The 18,357-nt window shown below is 35.1% G+C and overlaps 1 protein-coding gene across 6 annotated transcripts in view; it reads left to right on the top strand.

Moving 5' to 3' along the window:
• Positions 1–18,357, top strand: part of CALD1 (caldesmon 1) — a 234,717-nt gene that overhangs the window by 177,833 nt on the left and 38,527 nt on the right. The window lies entirely within an intron of this gene.

Raw genomic sequence — 18,357 nt, 5'->3', positions numbered from 1 at the left:
TTGGATTATTCACAAAGGGTCCTCTGCAGGCCTATGGCTCCAAACGATTTGTAGGATTTGCTAAAGTTAAGTCTCCTTTTGTTACTAGGATTTATAGAGCCCTTGATAGTGAGTAGCTGGACCCAGTGTTTTATTTCTTTGATGGGATGTGAACACTGGGAGGGCTGAGGAGTAAAACGAAGCAGCTGGAACATGAAATGAAAATAGAAGCTAGACACAGTGTGCTAAGTTGGAGGGCTTCCCGAGCAATATTACTCTCTTTGGACTTGACCCGATTTCCCTTTCCTTACTGACCATGTCTACAGTAGACTTCACTAGCTTTATGTTTTTAGGCCTAATGTCAAGTCCAGCTAAAGCTACGGTAGTTCCTTCAGGCCAGTAGGGTGCTAGTAGCTTACTGGAACAGTAATTGATAATCAGGGCAAAATTAGACTTCATCCCTATCTTTGTTCGTTGTTTGGAAAAAAGGCTCAATCTCCATCCTGGCAAAAGCTTTGTGCCTTCAATCCCCTTGCCAGCCATCCTCCCAACATTACTATACTGTAAGAACTAGGGTAGGGTAAATGAGGCTTTGGCCCAGGGTTCTGACATTCAGAAGCATGTGTTTATCCTTGGCCACTATCACCACAGCCCTTCCAACTGATTTGGGTTTATTAGGGAGTTTTTTGTTTTTGTTTTTTTTTTGCCCTTGATTAAAAATAAAATTCCTAGTTACCCCTGGGATAAGTCATTTTAATATTTCCATTCTAACTAGAGCATCATTTCCTCAATTGTCAAATGAGAGAGCTGCACTAAATTATTTTTATCTTCCATCTTTAACACAAATTTGGTCAATTTTTTTTTTTTAGTATAGATGATGACCCACCATAAGTAGAACACATGCTCTAACTAGAGCATCATTTTTTCAACTGTCAAATGAGAAAACTGTACTAAATGATTTCTAAGGTCTCTTCCATCTTTAACACAAATCTGGTCAATTTTTTTTTTTTTTTTAGTATAGATAATGACCCACCATAAGTAGAACACATAGTCTAATTTTCTTTTCTATTAGAGAAGGTCTCACTGGCGCAAGCTGATCCACAGATCACCTTCAAGAATGAATGGTCTGGAATCCAGGATGTGACCTTTTATTGTCCATTTTTTGTTCCCCTCCATGAAGAATCTTCCTCTTCCATCAGCTATTCTTACATTTCTACAAGCTTCTGTGCAGGAAGGTGAGCCAGTGAGGTGTCAGAAACGTGAATGGATCTCATGTTAAATCCTCTGGAGTTGTTGGGCTAGTAATCATACAATAGGGTTCTATGCAAGACTGGCAGCGATCCCTCCAAGCTGCAGAGCTAGAAATAATACCCCCACAGGGCTCTCTCTGAATGATCGAATGCTTCCTGAACAGGGAGAGAGGTGCCAACCTGTCTGAAAGGGAATGGCACCAGGTGCATTTTGGAAGAGAGGAAATGAATACTAAACCTTTTTTTTTTTCACTTTAAAAAAAGGAAAGCAGGAGCTGCTGAGTGTTGGATGCATGTTTTGGGTTATTTTGTTTGTTTGTTTTTTGGAAGAAAAGAGAGTGGTGGGCCTGATAGAAAGCCATTATTTCACAAATCCTGCTAGAATCAGCCTCTCATTAAGGCTCTCTATCTTAAGATAATGGAAAGAAGCCATTGCTGACACAATGTGTGTGATTTGAGTTAGCTCATTTTAGTTAGTCACAGGTTTCTAATCCCTTTGCTTTAAGACTTGATAGTATATCTTCTTTTTGTATTGTAAAATTCCTTTTCTTTCTGTAGTGAAATAGCTGGCAGTCTGATAGCATAGAGTGAAGTCTTGCTGTCCATCTTACATAGCACAGAGGGCCAATCATTTAATCATATAGATTTCTAATAATGATAGCTAACATTTATATGGTGTTTACTATGTGCCACGCACTATGTTAAGTACTTTAGAATCATCATCTCATTTGTTCTTCTGATATCCCAGGGAGGTAAGTGCTATTAATATCCCTAAACATGGTTAAGTGACTTGTTCAGAATCATATAGCTAGTATCTGAGGGCCCAATTCTAACTACAACAGCCATTTCTAATTCAGAGTCAAATCCTTCCAAAGTTTATGTAATTAGTGAATCATCAAAGCATTTATTAAATATCTGAAATATGCTGGTCCTGGGGCTATGTGGTGGGAATACAAAAAAGACACAATCATAGATTGAGATCTGACAGAGATTTTTGCCCCTAATCTGTGACTTTTTGGCTAGTTTTAGATATGATTTATTTTATGTTAGGCCTGCAGTTAGAGGCTGAGGCCTGGTTGATTATCAGGTAGCTGAACGGAAGCTAGTCTTCTATCAAACCAAAGTTTGATCACTTCAAATATTCTCTGATAGCGTTTAGTCTGTACACATCTTTCCACTCTTTTGTGAATGATCTGTTCCATCCTTGATTAAGAGGGAATAGTTTAGTCTTCATTTTACAGAAGAAAAGTAAGAGATTTGTCCATAGATACTCAGGTGTCCAGTAGCAGAGCTGGGATCAGAACGCAAGTCCTCTGATTTCAAATTAACTGTTTTCTCTATTTTCTCTCTTCTGTACCATTTAAAAAAAAAAAAAAAAAAAAAAAACCTGGAAGTAGAAATTCCCAAATGTTTCCCCAGGATGCTTTTTTGGGGCCCTTCAGATTATGTTTGTATATAAATAGTCAAATGAACCTGAGTCCTTAGCAATTAGTGAAAAATTACTTTGTGGGATTTTGGTTCAGGTAGGCAGTTGGTTGCAAGCTTCACTCTGAACAGACCTCCAAGGGGTAAGGCTGAAATAGCATATATTGTATACAGTTTAGAATCTGGTTTTTTCAGCCTCACTTTTCCTTTTATTTGCCAGCATAAATAAAGCCTAAGTTTTATGACTATTTCACAATAAAAAAAAATTGTGAGTTTGGCAAAAATCCTGGATTAGGCACAAAAGAGGAATTCACATTCTCAAATGCACAGTGAAGATGAGCTCAGTGTCCATTAGCCAGATTTCATATTTACCAGGTCTTAAGTCAGGGACAAAAATTGTGGGTTTTGTTCTTCTTAATTCCATTAAAATATTAAGCATATAATCCACCACTCTCAATCCCTTAACCATATCTTTCCCAAACACTTTTAAAATCATAAAATATTTTTAGATAATCTTTTAATCTAGCCCAGCTCTTTCACTTTGAGAAATCTTAGGTTCAAAGAGGTCAAATGATTTGCTTGACATCTTACTTCAAATAAGGAGTAGGATCATAAGATTATAATTTTAGAGTTGAGTGACCTCAGAGGCCATCTAAGTTAATCCCCTCACTTCACAGATGGGGAAATACTCAGTGAGAATGTGTGGACACTATAAGAGTTAGAAAGAAGTTTTCTATTTCCACAGCCATTCTTCTGGCTCTCAGCCTTAGTGTTCTTTTCACCACAAAAAATAACCAATTTATTTTCCATACCATCAAGCATCATTTCCTAGATATCTATAACTTTTAAAAAATCCATAAAGAAGGAACAACTTCTTTGAATCCTAGTGCCAAGTTGCTCTATGTAGAATGAACAGAGAATATGGTGGGATTGGTAGAGTACTCCAAACTCAGAACATTAATATCAGAGCTATTGTCTGTCAGAAGGCAGAATGTTGTAGAATTCTGGTTCTAGAATCAGACAGCCAAGCTTTAAGTCCCATCTCCCAAACTAAAAATGTAGGAGAGTCTTCTCAGAGTTTCATTTGACTCCCCTATAAAATGGGGGAAATGGCACTTGAACCAATCAGTGAGATAGTCAGGAATTTAAAAAGGATATTCATCAAGGAATGCTTTGAAAAACCTTCAAGTTTAGAAAAATGGGAACTCTTATTAATCCAGTTGACTTTATTGCTAATAGCAGAACTTTGAAGAGAAGTGTTTGTTCCATTTCTCCTTTGTACTTCCATCCTGCCTCAGTTTACATTTGGAAGCAGTATCATTCAAATGAGGAAAGGCTGAGAGGGAAGTGGGGCAGAAAGGGGAGGAAGAGGAGACAGAAAGGCTATCAGAATGCTATGCACTTATTACTTACTGCCCTTGTTAAGTTATTTCACATGTTTTCTATTGCCTGTTTTCCTGATCTGTTAATGTTTGTTTCATGCCTGATACTAGGACCCTTGCCAATGGGAATGTTTTATTAATGCAAAAAGTAAACAACATCTGACATTTTCTTGGAGATGTTTGACAAGTATAGATTGGAAGCAACTGTTATATGATGGATAGATGGTGAATTTTTCTTTCTTTTTGAGTATAACACCTATGTTAGGATCCACAACCACTAATTATTAGAAAAAAATGAAAATGTCAGCTGTTGGAGGGTAAATTACTCTCCCCTCTTGAGCCTCCATTCTGAACTTGATTTGTCAATCATCTGAAGTCCTTTATTTTGGGGGTTTCCCTCTGCCTCTTCTCCAGTGTTTAGGAATTAGTAGAGTTCAAGGCAGCTGGGATAGAGTGCTGGGCCTGCAGTCAGAAAGACCTAAATTCAAACCAGCCTCGGAAACTTCCTAGCTGTGTGATCCTGAGCAAGTAATTTAACCCAGTTTCTTTATCTGTAAAATGAACTGAAGAAAGAAATGACAAGCCACTTTAGTATCTTTGCCAAGAAAATCCCAAATGGAGGCAAAAAGAATTGGACATAACTAAACAATAACAAAGTCAATGTGTATATTGTTTTCCTAGCTTTGCTTAATTCATTCTACCTCAGTTCATATAAATCTTTCCATATGTAATTTTTGTTTTTTATTACAACCTGATAATAATACTGGAACAGCAAGGTGATATAATCAATAGAGTGCCAGACCTAGAGTCAGGAAGACTTGTTTTCCTCGTTCAAACTGGCCTCAAACACTTAGCTATAGGACTCTGGCAGGTTATTTAACCTCCATTCTCAAACCACTGGAAAAGGAAATGGCAAACCATTCCAGTATCTTGGCCAAGAAAACCCCATAGACAATATGGTCCATGGGGTCACAAAGAATCAGACATGACTGAATAACAGCAGCAGCAAAAAGTTTAACACTTTCAGGAGCTGTGATTTCATAAATGTGCTCTTAGTGGATTATTTAAAGCGATGCAATGATGATGGTAGAGTGACAAATCATAGACTCAGTTTAGCGGAGACCTTAAGACTCTTCTATTTTAACTTCCACATTTTGCAGATGAAGAAACTGAGACCAGAGAAGCTACATATGTTGCCCAACACCAATAGTTAGCCATTGGTAGAGTTGGAATTTGAGCCCCATTGCTCTCACGGCCAATCCAGAGCTCTTTCCATTGTACTATAGATAGTTGTCATCAGCTCTCTAGGAGAGACTTAATAAATATTTGTTGAATGTGACTAAATGTTTACAGAAGATTTGGGATCCAGTAAAAACTTAACTAGGTTTTACCTAGTATGCATCATTTGGATTTTGTACAAACAATAAAACTCCTAATAGAGAAAACCCTCACTATCTTAGCTATCTATACACAAGGCACTTTTTTAAACCCGCAAAGAAGGTTTAAAATCATCTTGAGTCCCAGTGCATTCAGTTCCTTCCAGACTTTTCCTATCCTTTTTTGGTGTCCCTCCCTGAACAATTCTTCAGAGGCTCAGAATAAGGGCTGATATTTTCCCTCCTTCCATTCCCTGCCCTTCCATGCAGTCTGTGCTTGTATCTCTTTTGTCCCTGCAAGGGCAAGGAGGAACACAGGCTTACAACTTGTGTAGAAGTGATATCTACTTAGAGAGCAAAGATAGAGGAAGTGATAATCTACTAGCAGTCCCCAGCCCAAGCTTTTTCTCCCCATTTCTTTGTCCCAGCATTTGCTCAAGTATGGTGACATGGCAAAGGTTCTCTGGCAGACAGCTAACATCGTTAAAGGAACTTTGGGAGTACAGATGACACATTCACTTGTTTACAGACAACAAGTTAAATTATGAGAACTAAATGTTTTAGGGAGTTTAGATCTTCCTTTCCTTCCCCAAGGAGCTTTTCATTCTGCCCAAGCTCCCTGGGACATAGTGTATCCACTTACTCTTCTGGGACTATGTGAAGTTCTCATTAATTCTTCCACATCCATACATTCCCCTTTCAGAACAGTTTTTTCCTCCTCACTTAAAAATGCTAACATTACCGTAATTAGTGGTTAGGATAAATTTGTGCCTACCTCAGGTCAGAATAAACAGCAAACTTTCTGAAAACTCATTACTTTTACTGGCCCATGGGTTGTGCTTAAAGAATCCAAATGGTGCCCAAATTGCAGTAATTATCAGACCCACAGAGGGAATGGCTTTGTCACATAATGGAACACTATCTCTGGAGTCGCAAGACCCGGGTTCAAACGTGACTCTTCAATCTTGTGTAATCTTGGATAAGTCATTTCTGTCTGGGCTACCATGGTTCCCTCTATAAAATGAGGGCATTGGACTAAATGAGCTTCTAATGAGTTATCTACACTTCTTGTGATAAGTCAGTGTGAAGTCTGGAGTCCTGGTGGCTTTGATGCCTCTCAGAAATTTTTGATTCATCTGAAGGGGACAGATATAAGTGTTCTTGAGCTTTAATTGTCTCTTCTGTTATGAGATAATGAGGATAAGAATGCTTCTGATAACTAATTCATGTTGAAAGGAAATTTTTGTAAAATTTTTCAGTGCCATCAAAACATGATTATAAATAATAATAACAAATACAGATTTTTAAAATAAAAAGATTTATGTTGAAATAGAATGTGGATCATTATCAATTATCCAGTGGTTGTAAACATAAGTTCTAGAAATATAATTCTGTTTAGCTTTGAAGTCAGAGGAACCAACTTCAAATCCTCACCATTTGACCATAATATGAGAAGTGGAGCAAAGATGGCAGAGTGAGGGCAGAGACTCACCAAAGCTCTCCCCCAAATCTCTCCAAATACCTTTAAATATTGACTCTAAATCGATTTTAGAGTTTCAGAACCTGCAAAAAGATGCAGTTGGAACAATTGTCCAGCTGAAGATTACAATATAAAAAGACCTACTTCTAAGCTTACAGGGAGGGATATACTGAAGCTACCTTAACCTAGCTCCTAAAAGTCATTAAATTTTTAGCACGAGTACTTACCCCTTGGAAATCAGCAAAGACACAAACCAGAGCTTGATTTATTATTTTGTTGATTGTCTAAACTTGAGAAAGTAATAGAAAAATGTTAATAATACAGATTAAGCTTAAAAGTATGTCATATAGGAAAACCAGTTCTTAAACATTTACTTGCCAGCTCCTACCTACAGTTTTACATGCATGATGTAAATGTTTTCCATGACTATTCCTTAAACTCTTCCACTATGACGGCAAGCCCATTTGTAGAACTCTTTCCAATGAGGCAGAAATCAACTGAAAGTTACATTCATTCATAGTTCTCAGAATCATTCACTGTATTAGGCTCAACTGGAGTTTTTGTTCCCCAGTCTCATTTATCCTTCTGCTTTGGCAAGAAGTCCCATCTTTTCTCATTTCTATAGAAACTCTTATGATTATAGGATTCTGTCAATCTGACTTCATATGAGCCTCCTATAGAGGAAATAGTGTTTTGATAGTTAAGATCCTTTCATGGGAACATAAATAAAGCCATGTCTATATGATAATGTAATATCAACATATTTTATCTTTTAATATCATAATAATTCAGATTTCTCTGGCATGAAGTGAGGCAAACCATCACTTTTTGTTCCTAGTGATATTTTATGGTGTCAGTTTTAAACAGTAGAGAAATTGGTCAGCTTCAGGAAACACTCAAGTGGGATGTTTCACTTAAATTAACTGGGTCCCAGGAATCAAGAATCAGCTGACACTTCTCTTCATAAAACAAAGAGACCAGCAGCAGATAATCAAGGCCATTACAAAAAGCTAAAACACCAAAGAATGACTAATAGAGGCTGGGTTTTGAGGGGATTTAAGATATTTTTGTTTGTTATTGAGAGGGAGAGGGAGAAAGAGGACAGAAGAAAGGACTAAATAAGTGAAATTAATTCTTGCCAGCAATATCTGGCAAAAATGGTTAACTTCTGGGATGGACATTCTTTCCATACCCCAGAATATTCGATTTGATGGCATAATAATACTTTATTATATTTATATAATCCCTTATGATTATAAAAGCTTTTTCCATTTCATATACTTTCCAGGTCTGCTAAGCTTCTACATCTATTACCTAATTTGAGCCTGAGATAATGTGTCATCATCATCATTATTATTATTCCCATTTTACCAATGAATATATTAAGAATGAGAGAAGTTAAGTAATTTAACTGGGATTTCAAAGCTGCAAATATCCAAGTCAGGTTTCAGACTCAAATCTGAGGCTGATCATTTTTCAAATAAGAAAATTGAGATTCCACATTAGTGACTAGCGCAAAGACATACAGCTAATAAGCAGTGGATCCTAGCTTGAGCTTCTGTCTTCTAATTCCAAATATAGTAGAGTTATTCCTTCTACATTATAGGAGTTAAAGATACACTTGCCTCCCACCCCCACAATCTGGAAATTCACATAAACAATTGGGCCCTTACTTCATGCCAGAGAAATCTGAATTATTATGATATTAAAAAATAAAACGTGTTGATATTACATAATACCATACATATATTTTATGTATTTCTGAGTTTCTAAACTTTTTCTGTCATCTGCTGGCTTTTGAGGGTTGTCAGCAGTTTCTGCCAAACTTCCCCTTCAGCTCCCCACCAACAAATTCCCATTTCATTTCTTATGCTGACCCACAATATATCAAAACTGCAATGGGGAAAGTTACAATGTGGAAGGGATAATGTACTCAAAAGAGACTTGAGTGTCTTTGAAAATGTTCTTTTAAAAAATAACAATCAATAAATAAACTTTTGGAAAAATAAAAAATAATTACTCAATCTAGATTCAAAAAGTATTCAGTTACATCTTAAAAACTTTCCCTTGAAAAGTCCAATAGTATCAGAGTATTTTCAGTTGTTTTTTTTCTTTCTGCAAAAGTAGAGATAATAAATGCCTTGAGAATATGTGATTTATGATACCAGATCTGGACTAATATATATGTGAGCCCCAGGCAAGTTTTAAAAATCACGTTCCTCTAAGTTTTACTGTTGTTTAGAGATTTTGAGCTCTTACCATCATACAACAAAACTAATTATTCTGCACCAGCAAAATTCTCTAGCATTAAAAGTATGTATTTTTTTTTTTAAATCATCCTCTCCTGTGCTGCTGCTATTTCACTCTGATATGAAAATGACTCTGGGTTCCCAAAGGCTGTGTCAGCAGAATATAATTTTTTCAGTTCTTAATAAGATGGAAAAGCTTCCAGTAAGGGCTTAGTGATGATCTGAGTGGCTCAAGATCAACCTTCTTAAGACCAAAGACGCTTATAATAGGGTTGCCTACAAAGTGATTGATTTTTCAACCATAGCAGTCTTTTTTGTTGTTATTGTTGTTGTCATATTTAAGTTCCAAGCTATCTCCCTTCCTTCCCCTAATCCCTTTCTACAGAAAGCCTATATTTGATACAGATTTATATATGATACTATATAATACAAGTTCTATATACCAGTCCTTTCTCTTCCTTCAAAGGTCCTTTGTAGTTGATTTGATCATTCATATAACTCACAATAACTTATTTAAGAAATTACCTACAAAATTCCTCCCCTCCCAATTTTCTGCTTTCTTTATTCTCTTTAATAAAATTTTTATTGTTTCTATGATTTGTTCTTTAAACACTCATTTTTCAAGAGTAGGCTTTTAATCTCCAATTTTTAATCTGTATTTCTATGGTCCCCTATTAAATGTGATTTTTATTGCATTATGATCTTAAAAGGATTCATTATAATTTCTGCTTCTCTGCATTTAACTATAAAAATTTTTTAATGGCTTAATAGATGATCAGTTTTTGTAAAGGTGTCACATGCCACGAGAAAAAGGTATATTCTTTTCTATTCTATTAGTTTTCTCTAGATATTCATAATATCTACCTTATCTAAGATTCTCTTCGTTTCCTTTACTTCTTTCTTAATTTTTTTTAAATTTAGATTTATCTAATTCTTCAAAGTGAAAGTTGAAATCCCCCACTATTATAACTTTGCTACTTCCATTATTTCCTTTAAAAATTTGAATGTTGGGCAGCTAGATAGTTCAGTGGATAGAATGCCAGCCCTGAAGTCAGAAGAACCTGAGTTCAAATCCAACCTCAGACACTTTCTATTTTCTAGCTGTGTGACCCTGGGCAAATCACTCAATTGCTTCAGCAAAAAAATAAAATTTAAAAAATTGAATGCTTTAGCATTTTGTTCATCTATGTTTCGTATTGATGTTACTTCATTTTTCTGGCACTTATTTAACACAATGTAGTTTCCCTGGTCATCTCTTTTAATTAACTTTATTACAGCTTTAACTTTGCATTCATGATAGCTACTTTTTTTTTTTTTGTCAGCTGAAGCATAATAAATTCTACCTTAGGCCTTCATTTTTTACTCTTTGTATGTCTCTCATTTTTAAGCTCTTCCAAAACCTCTTCTGGGGCTTGTGAGTACTTTATATTTTTCTTTGAAGCTTTACAAGAAGCTGTTTTGTCTTCTGAGTTTGAACCCTGGTCTTCTCTTCCACCATAGTAGCTATCCATGGTTGGGTTTCTTCTCTGTTTAAAAATTTTTTACACATCTTATTGTTGGTTGTTAGTGTTATGTTAGTGTCTGGTTTTGTTTCTGTAGTGTGAGGGATAATGTCTCAGAACTAAAATTTTTTGTGCTATTTTCTGATCTCTATCTGGGGCGGTCTTTGGCCTCTTGATTCTTCCAACATTCTATAATCCAAGGTAATTGTGACAAGCACCCAACCCCTACACCATCTTTGGACAAAAAGCCCCTGAATGTAAGGCTGCTGCAGACACAGCTACCCCAGGTTTGTTGCCCAGCCAGGATCTGGCCTGGTGCTATCTGCATTTCAGTCGGACCTAACCACCACCCTGGGAAGTCTAAGGACTCTTTTAAATCATTTTTCCCCCACTCTAAAAATTGTTTTGAGGTATAATTTTATTTGGGGGAAATTTATTTTTAGAACCAGGGAGTTTTCTTCATTATTCTGCCATCTTCCCACTATTCCCTCCCCTCTATGATCTATAGCAATTCTTGAAGTCCATTTACCAAGTTGTAGAGGGTTTGAGATTTGCCTGGGTAGAAAGAGCCCTTCCTCACTGATGAAATTATCAATTTTTAACATTGCAGGAACATAAAAAGTCATATTAAAAGATGCTCCTCATCATGTCTAATCCTATATATGGGGTCCTAAGCAGCTCCTTTTTATATCTATATATCCACTATATGCAAAAAAAAAAAAAAAAAAAAAAAAGCAACAACAACAAAAAACCCAAAACCAAAACACTAGAGGTAAAGTAATAATAGAAACTAAATGCTTAATACAGCAATTATCCTGTGGTTAAATAGTTATGGTTTGAGGGATGACATGAAGAAAAATTACTTTTCTTTTAGAATCACTATTTTAAGAAGAAAATTAAAGCAAAGTACATGCTTGAAGCATATCATCCATTCAACAAATATTTATTGATGTCCTGCTATGTGCAAAATACCATACCATGGCTATGGATATACAAAGATATATAGGGTACCCTTGGACTCACAATGGTAAGAAAAGTATTTTGAAAGGCATAAAGTACTCTATAAATGTGATTTTTCTTTATTATCATCAACATCTTTACACTCTAGTAGGAGAACTAAGACCACAAGTCTGTCCACAAGTAACATGTAACAACATGATAGTATGTAGTGGGATTCATGAGTAAAGTGAGGGTGGGCAGGGAAGTAGAGATCATCCTTTGTCTGGGATAATCAGATGTAATGTCTGTCCTGACATTATCATTGGTGGAAGCAGATATAAAGAGCATTTCAATAGAAGAATCAATAGGATATACTGACCAATTTGCTATTGGGGAAGAAAAAAGGAGGGAAAGAATCTAGGATTCAAAATATTCAACTTTTCTTTGCTATAGCTTTAAATGCTGCAGGTATGTGGTAGTGATTTAATATAAATAAACATAACACATTGCTTTATATATACAGATAATACAAAGTTTGATGCTCTAAATATTTTTCTAGAATAATACCAATAGTTGAATCAAAACAGTATTACAAAACTAGTTCCTATATGCCCAAATGGCTATAAAACTGTCTATACCCTTTAATTCAGCAGTGTCACTACTGCGCTGTATCCCAAGATATCATAAAATAGGGGGAAAGATTTACATGTGCAAAAATGTTTGTAGCAGCCCTTTTTATAGTGGCAAAGAACTGGAAACTGAGTGGATGCCCATCAGTTGGAGAATGGCTGAATTATGGTACATGAATGTAATGGAATATTATTATCCTATGAGAAATAATGAGCAGGCTGATTTCAGAAAAGCCTGAAAAGACTTACATGAACTGATGCTGAGTGAAGTGAGCAGAACCAGGAGAACATTATACACAGAGCAAGATTATATGATGGTCAACTTTGATAGACTTAGTTCTTCTCAGCAATAGACTGATCCAAGACAATTCTAATAGATTGGGATGGAAAATGCCTTTTGCATCCAAAGAGAGAACAAAGGACGTTGAATATGGATCAAATCATACTACCTATACCTTTTTTTGTTTGCTTTTTTTTTCTTGTGTTTTTTTCCCTTTTGTTCTGCTTCTCTTTCCTAATATGAGTAATAGGAAAATATGTTAAAAATTACTGTCTATGTATAGCTTATATCAGATTGCTTGTTGTTTTGGGGAGAGAGATGGTAAGAAGGGAGGGAGAAAAATTTGAAACTCAAAATCTTACCAAAAAATGAATGTTGAAAACTATCTTTTACACGTAATTGGAAAAACAAAATACTATTGAATTAAAAAAGAAAAGAAAACTAGTTCCTAAAATGAGGAGAAAAGATTTAATTTAAAACACTGAAGAAATGTGTCCAACTGTCCTGTGTTTGGAAGGAAGTTCTAATGTAGAAAATGCTGAACTTTGAGTAAAGACCTAAATTCACAAAATTCCTTTAACATTTATAAGCTTTAAGGTGGTGGACAAGCCATTTAATCTTGCTAAGCCTCAAAATTCTCATCTTTAAGCTTCAGATAAAATAACTCAAATACCTTCCTCTTAGTTTTATTTTGTAATAATAAGATATTAATAACATGTAATAATATAATTAGATAATGTATATGTATATATAGCATCTTATAAAATAAAAATTGGTATGCAAATGTTAGCTATTGATGTTATTTTTTTTTCTTGTATTCAAAGATCTATAAAATCAGGCAATCTCCTCCCCACTTTATTTTTGACCAACGCTTTCCCAGTATAAATTAGGCTGGTTCCTTTCAATCTATTCTAAGTTAATAATTCTGTGTATTGTTAATTATTAACAGTAGATTCAATATCTATCAGAGGATTCCCAGTTTTCTTTCTTTTTTTTTTTTTTTTTTTTTAGTTTGGCTTATAAGGGCTTTGTTTGTTTTCTTATTGCTACATTACTTAAAATATCCTGTTTTAACAGTTGAAAATGACAGTATTTACCCTTAAATGGTTTGTGTTTCCTAAGTGGGGAACGAGACTTAATAAAAGAGAGAAGGTACATAAGAGTACCTTTATAAAGAAGAACCTATAAATCTGCCAAATAAGAAGTAACAGAGCCTGATTCAAGGAGCTTCCTCACCAACTCTCTCTTCTCCTTATTCAATATGGATAGATTCCTTTAGCCTGGCCCAGTTGAGGAAGTCAACTCTCCAATGTTTTCACTTACTTGCTATTCACATAATATTTCAAAAATCTGAGCATACTAGCTGCCAGCCACAGAACTGATAGTATACTATAACTTAAAAACAGTGAGACAGTAGAATTCTATATTCCTAAGGTTTTGAGATTTCTTTCCTGAAAGAAAGCTGTAGCATTCTAAGGGAAAACACCCATCATGGAGATTTGCCTTTGTTTTTCCTGGAAATAGGAATCTTAAAATTGTGATTCTAGGAATGGTATGGTGTCAATCCCTATCTCCTTTTCCTCCTCTCGGCCCCCACGGAGTTCCAGAATTCCCTAAGAAGTGAGATTTAGTCTATCTCCCTTACTTCTGAACCATTTCTAAGATTAGCAGCACTGCTATCCTGCAGAGAGAATAATCAAACTTATCTCTTAATGCTAAGAAGTAAGTAAAGAGAGGACAGTTCCCAAGAAAGAAAGTACAGTAATTTTTTTGTTGTCCAGCATGGCCAGGAAACAGGATACTCTGGTTAGTCAGTACTTTGGTTAATGGTGACCTACCATATGCAACAGATGTGGATTACTAATTTTCAAAGAATTACAATATAAAAAGACATACCTAACACCACAGTTATGCTGACTTAATCTTTCTTCAGTGATTCAGAAATTACTCAGTTTCTTGCTTGGGCTCTAGATATTCACATTTTGAATATCTGTTATCACCAATGTACCAGAGATACAAACATGTCCTGGATGATAGACTAGAGGATAAGGCAACTTTTAAAAAAATATAGTTTCACATAGGAATAAACTAAATTAAAGGTTAGTTTTATTTTTAAAATGATATTTTGAATGTTAAGTAGCCTGTCAAATATTAAATGTGACATATAGAGAACTAGATAGGTGCACAAACTTATCTTTCAGATGAGGCATGGAATGAAAGGTGCTTTATCGTTCATTTACATGAAGGATCTTGTATCATTGTTCTGTGTTTTGGTCAGGTTCCAATTTGGCTCCCAGCCTTTTGCCTGAAGTTCTGGAGGAGAAGACAGTCTCTTCCTCTTGGGAAGAATAGTGAAAATTGTATCTCTTATTGCCCTAGAGAGAAACTTAACAGTGTGCATAGTTATATCTACAATGCCAAGCAAAAAAAGATAATTTTTTTTAAAAAAAGTAAAGTGAGTGCTATTGAGAAATCTCAGTTTCAGCTGTGCCATGGGAATTCTAAAATCAGCTGCATTGTGGAATTTTACAACAGTCTGAGCAATGTGGTGACCATCTACAAGTATTTCCAAATGTTAAGTCTCAAATCATGCAATCATATTTATTGAGCGTTCACTCTAAATGTAACATTGGAACTAAACACAGAAGAACTCAGTTCTGCTTTCAAGGAAATAGTGATTTAGCAGAGAGAAGAGACAGGTGAGAAGCACCTGTGAAAACTAGAGAAAAATCCTACAGTGATGTGCAATCAAGTGTGTGACAATGTAGTGTGAAGTGTTTCAGATCTGGATGTGACATTTTAGGTGGTACTAGGGTTTGGTGCTAGAAAACATCTTAGGGGTCCAACCTTTTTATTTTATAGATGGCAAAACTCAGGACAAAAAAGATTAGGTCACCTGCTTAATGCATCTGGTACACAGTAGGAAATTAATAAATGCTTACTGATTAAATTGCTCAGGGTTATTCGGGTGCCTTACTATGTATATTACACAGTTTGGGGGCAAGGTTACAATTGTTCCATACTATTATTTCTAGAGTATTATTAAAAGTTACTTACTATGTCACAAATTAACAATGGCTTCATGTGAATTAGAGAATAATGTGATTTCTAATATATATGTTATTTTTAGATCTCTGGTAGAATGGAAGCTTCTTGAGAGCTGGGATGATTTCACTTTTGTCATTGTATTCTCGTGATCTGGCATTTAATAAAAACTTATTGGAAGGATTTGAACCCAGGTCCTCTGACTCCATTCTTTTTATTAAACTCACTGCCATAAATCCAAGGATATTAGTTATCTGTAAAGTGATCAGAAGAGGAATAACAAGATGGTGAAAAGCCTCAAGGACATGCCTTAGGAGCATTGGTTGAAGGAACTAGGAATGGCTAGTTTTTAGAAAAAGATTTGGTTCAGAGTGGAACATGAGGACTCTCTTCAATTTTTTGAAAAAATGTCACCTTAGAAAAAGGATTAGACTTACAACTTTCTCAGAAATAGCAAAAAAAGATAAAAAAGGGGAAAAAAGAAACAAATTTAGGCTAGAATTAAGAGGAATCTTACTGAGAGAACTATCTAAAAGTAAAATTAGCTATCCTTCATGGAAGTAGTCAGTGAAACAATCATTTATTAAGCACATTTATTAGGCACTGTGCTAAGACTGGGGATACAAAGAAAGTTGAAAGATAGTTCCTACTCGTGGTCTAATGGGGGATTGAAGGCAAGAAAAACACTTGCTAGATACATTCAATTAGTGTGAGATAACCCCTGAGACTCCTTCCCAATCTGAAATTTTTATTCTGAGCATATTAATAATTTTAACAAGTGGAGGAAGAGTGAAAAGGAAAAGAGTAATCAAAATGAAGTTAGTCAAAGATTATATCTTTAAAGAAATCAATCTTGATTACAGTCTTGTAAGTGATATAAGTAATTAGTACAAAAAAATTAAATGAGAAGATATTTCATACATAAAAGTAATATCTCCAAAAACATAAAGATGAAACAATCAAAAAGTGTTGAAAAAAGGATAAGGAGACAAAATCTAGCTAACAAAGACTAATATTCATCCCAAATGACTAATGTTAAAACATGCTTCTGCTAAGAAATAGTAAACCACAATAGTAAACCACAAAACCTGAATATTGCATGTGCTATCAATTCTAAACTCAGACTGTTTTGTTTATTTTTGTTTTTTTAAGAGAAAGTAGCAGGCACAATGTTTGCTTGGAAATAATTGTCTTTTTTAATTAAATGTATCAAAGGAATTCTATGATCTGTATAAAGAAATAAATGGGAGGATAATTTTTGAGAAAAGCAAGGAGGAAAGGGAGAATGAGAGAGAAAAAGTGAGAGAGACTGAGAGACAGACAGATGGAGACAGAGAGAGACACAGAGAGAGGAAAAGAGGAAGGAAAGAAAGAAGGAAGTAAAAAAGAAAAGAAGGAAAGAAAGGAATGAGAGAGGAAGGGAAGAAGAAAGGAAGGAAGGAAGGAAGGAAGGAAGGTAAAGCCAGAGGGAGGAAGGGAGGAAGGAAGAATCTTTAAGGGGTATGGAAGGAAGAATTTGATGGATGTTTCAAATGCTAGACTTAAGGGTTTTATTGTTTTTTGTTTGGTTAGTTTTGTAACAATAGTGAGCTTCTGAAGATTCTGGCATGGAAGGGGTCAACAAGTGTGGTCAAAAATTGATTGGAGGAATAGGACTTGGGAAAAAAACACAGAATAAAGATGAGAATAAATTATATGTACTTGAGTCACTGAAAACCAATCAGCAGACTTTCTGTTAATCCAAGTGGAAATGACTCATAGAAAATCCAAACAGGAGGTTTGGTATTGCACATTTCCCTCAAGAAACAAACATTTTGAGTAGTCAGCAATAAGAGTGAATAAAAAGTTGATGATCCAGCTGTTGACACCTGTTTACACTGTTTAATTTGCAGTCCAAGATATTTATTAACCGGTGCAGAGAGTAATATAAAACCATGTCACAGTCTGGCCCCAAACTATTGCCAAACTTATAGTCATTTGACAGTTAACTGTGTCTTCTGGGAAAATCAGAAAGAAAACTTCCAGTTCAGGCCAGGATCAAATAGAAGAAATCAAGTTCATCATGTCAGAATGCATGAATCTGAACATAAACTTTAGGCAGGATGAAATCAACTGATGATATTAAAAGTCTTTGGGAATTTTCTGCTTTCCTGATAAAGATTGCTCTAAACCAACTACCTGGTCTCCAGGGCAAGAGACTATTGTGGACTGGAACAAGGAATAAAAGTCTATGAATGGTATAGAAAATAGAAAATAGGAGCAAAAGAAAGGACAAATAACTGTATTTCAAAAAATAATAATAAAAAACAATTTAATCCGTGGAAGAAAGACTGGCAAATTAAAAATAAAAACCAAGTAATAGAACTATTACTGTGATCCAAATGTGATCCAAAAGATTCTGCTCCAGGATAAAATCCAGAGAGGTAGATATAAGAACATTAGAAATTCTCACTTCTCAAAGCTATATTACTAGAACCAATAGTAAAAAATGATAATTTTGTTTTTACTATCTGTTTCATGTGGTTTATTTCTAAGGAAGGAAAGGATAAACTAGTTTAAAACATTTTAAAGCTAACTCTTTGACAGATAACATTTTACTAAACCATCTTAGAAGTTCATATTTTGCTTACACAATTAATAATGTCACTTTGGGAAAGATAAGCCTACATTACAGCTCTTACTAAAAATGTAAATTCCATTAGAGCATGTTTTCTAGAAACTAAGCCCAACATCTAAGATGTTTAATAAATGATGATTGAACTGATCTGACTTTCATTGAGAAGGAAAACAAAAAGTGATAGTGATTTTTATTCTCAAGATT

This window comes from Antechinus flavipes, chromosome 5, assembly GCF_016432865.1.
Source record: "Antechinus flavipes isolate AdamAnt ecotype Samford, QLD, Australia chromosome 5, AdamAnt_v2, whole genome shotgun sequence".
NCBI lineage: Eukaryota > Metazoa > Chordata > Mammalia > Dasyuromorphia > Dasyuridae > Antechinus > Antechinus flavipes.
The sequence above is the reverse complement of the archived record's forward strand: the minus strand, read 5'-3'. Positions and strand labels throughout refer to the sequence as shown.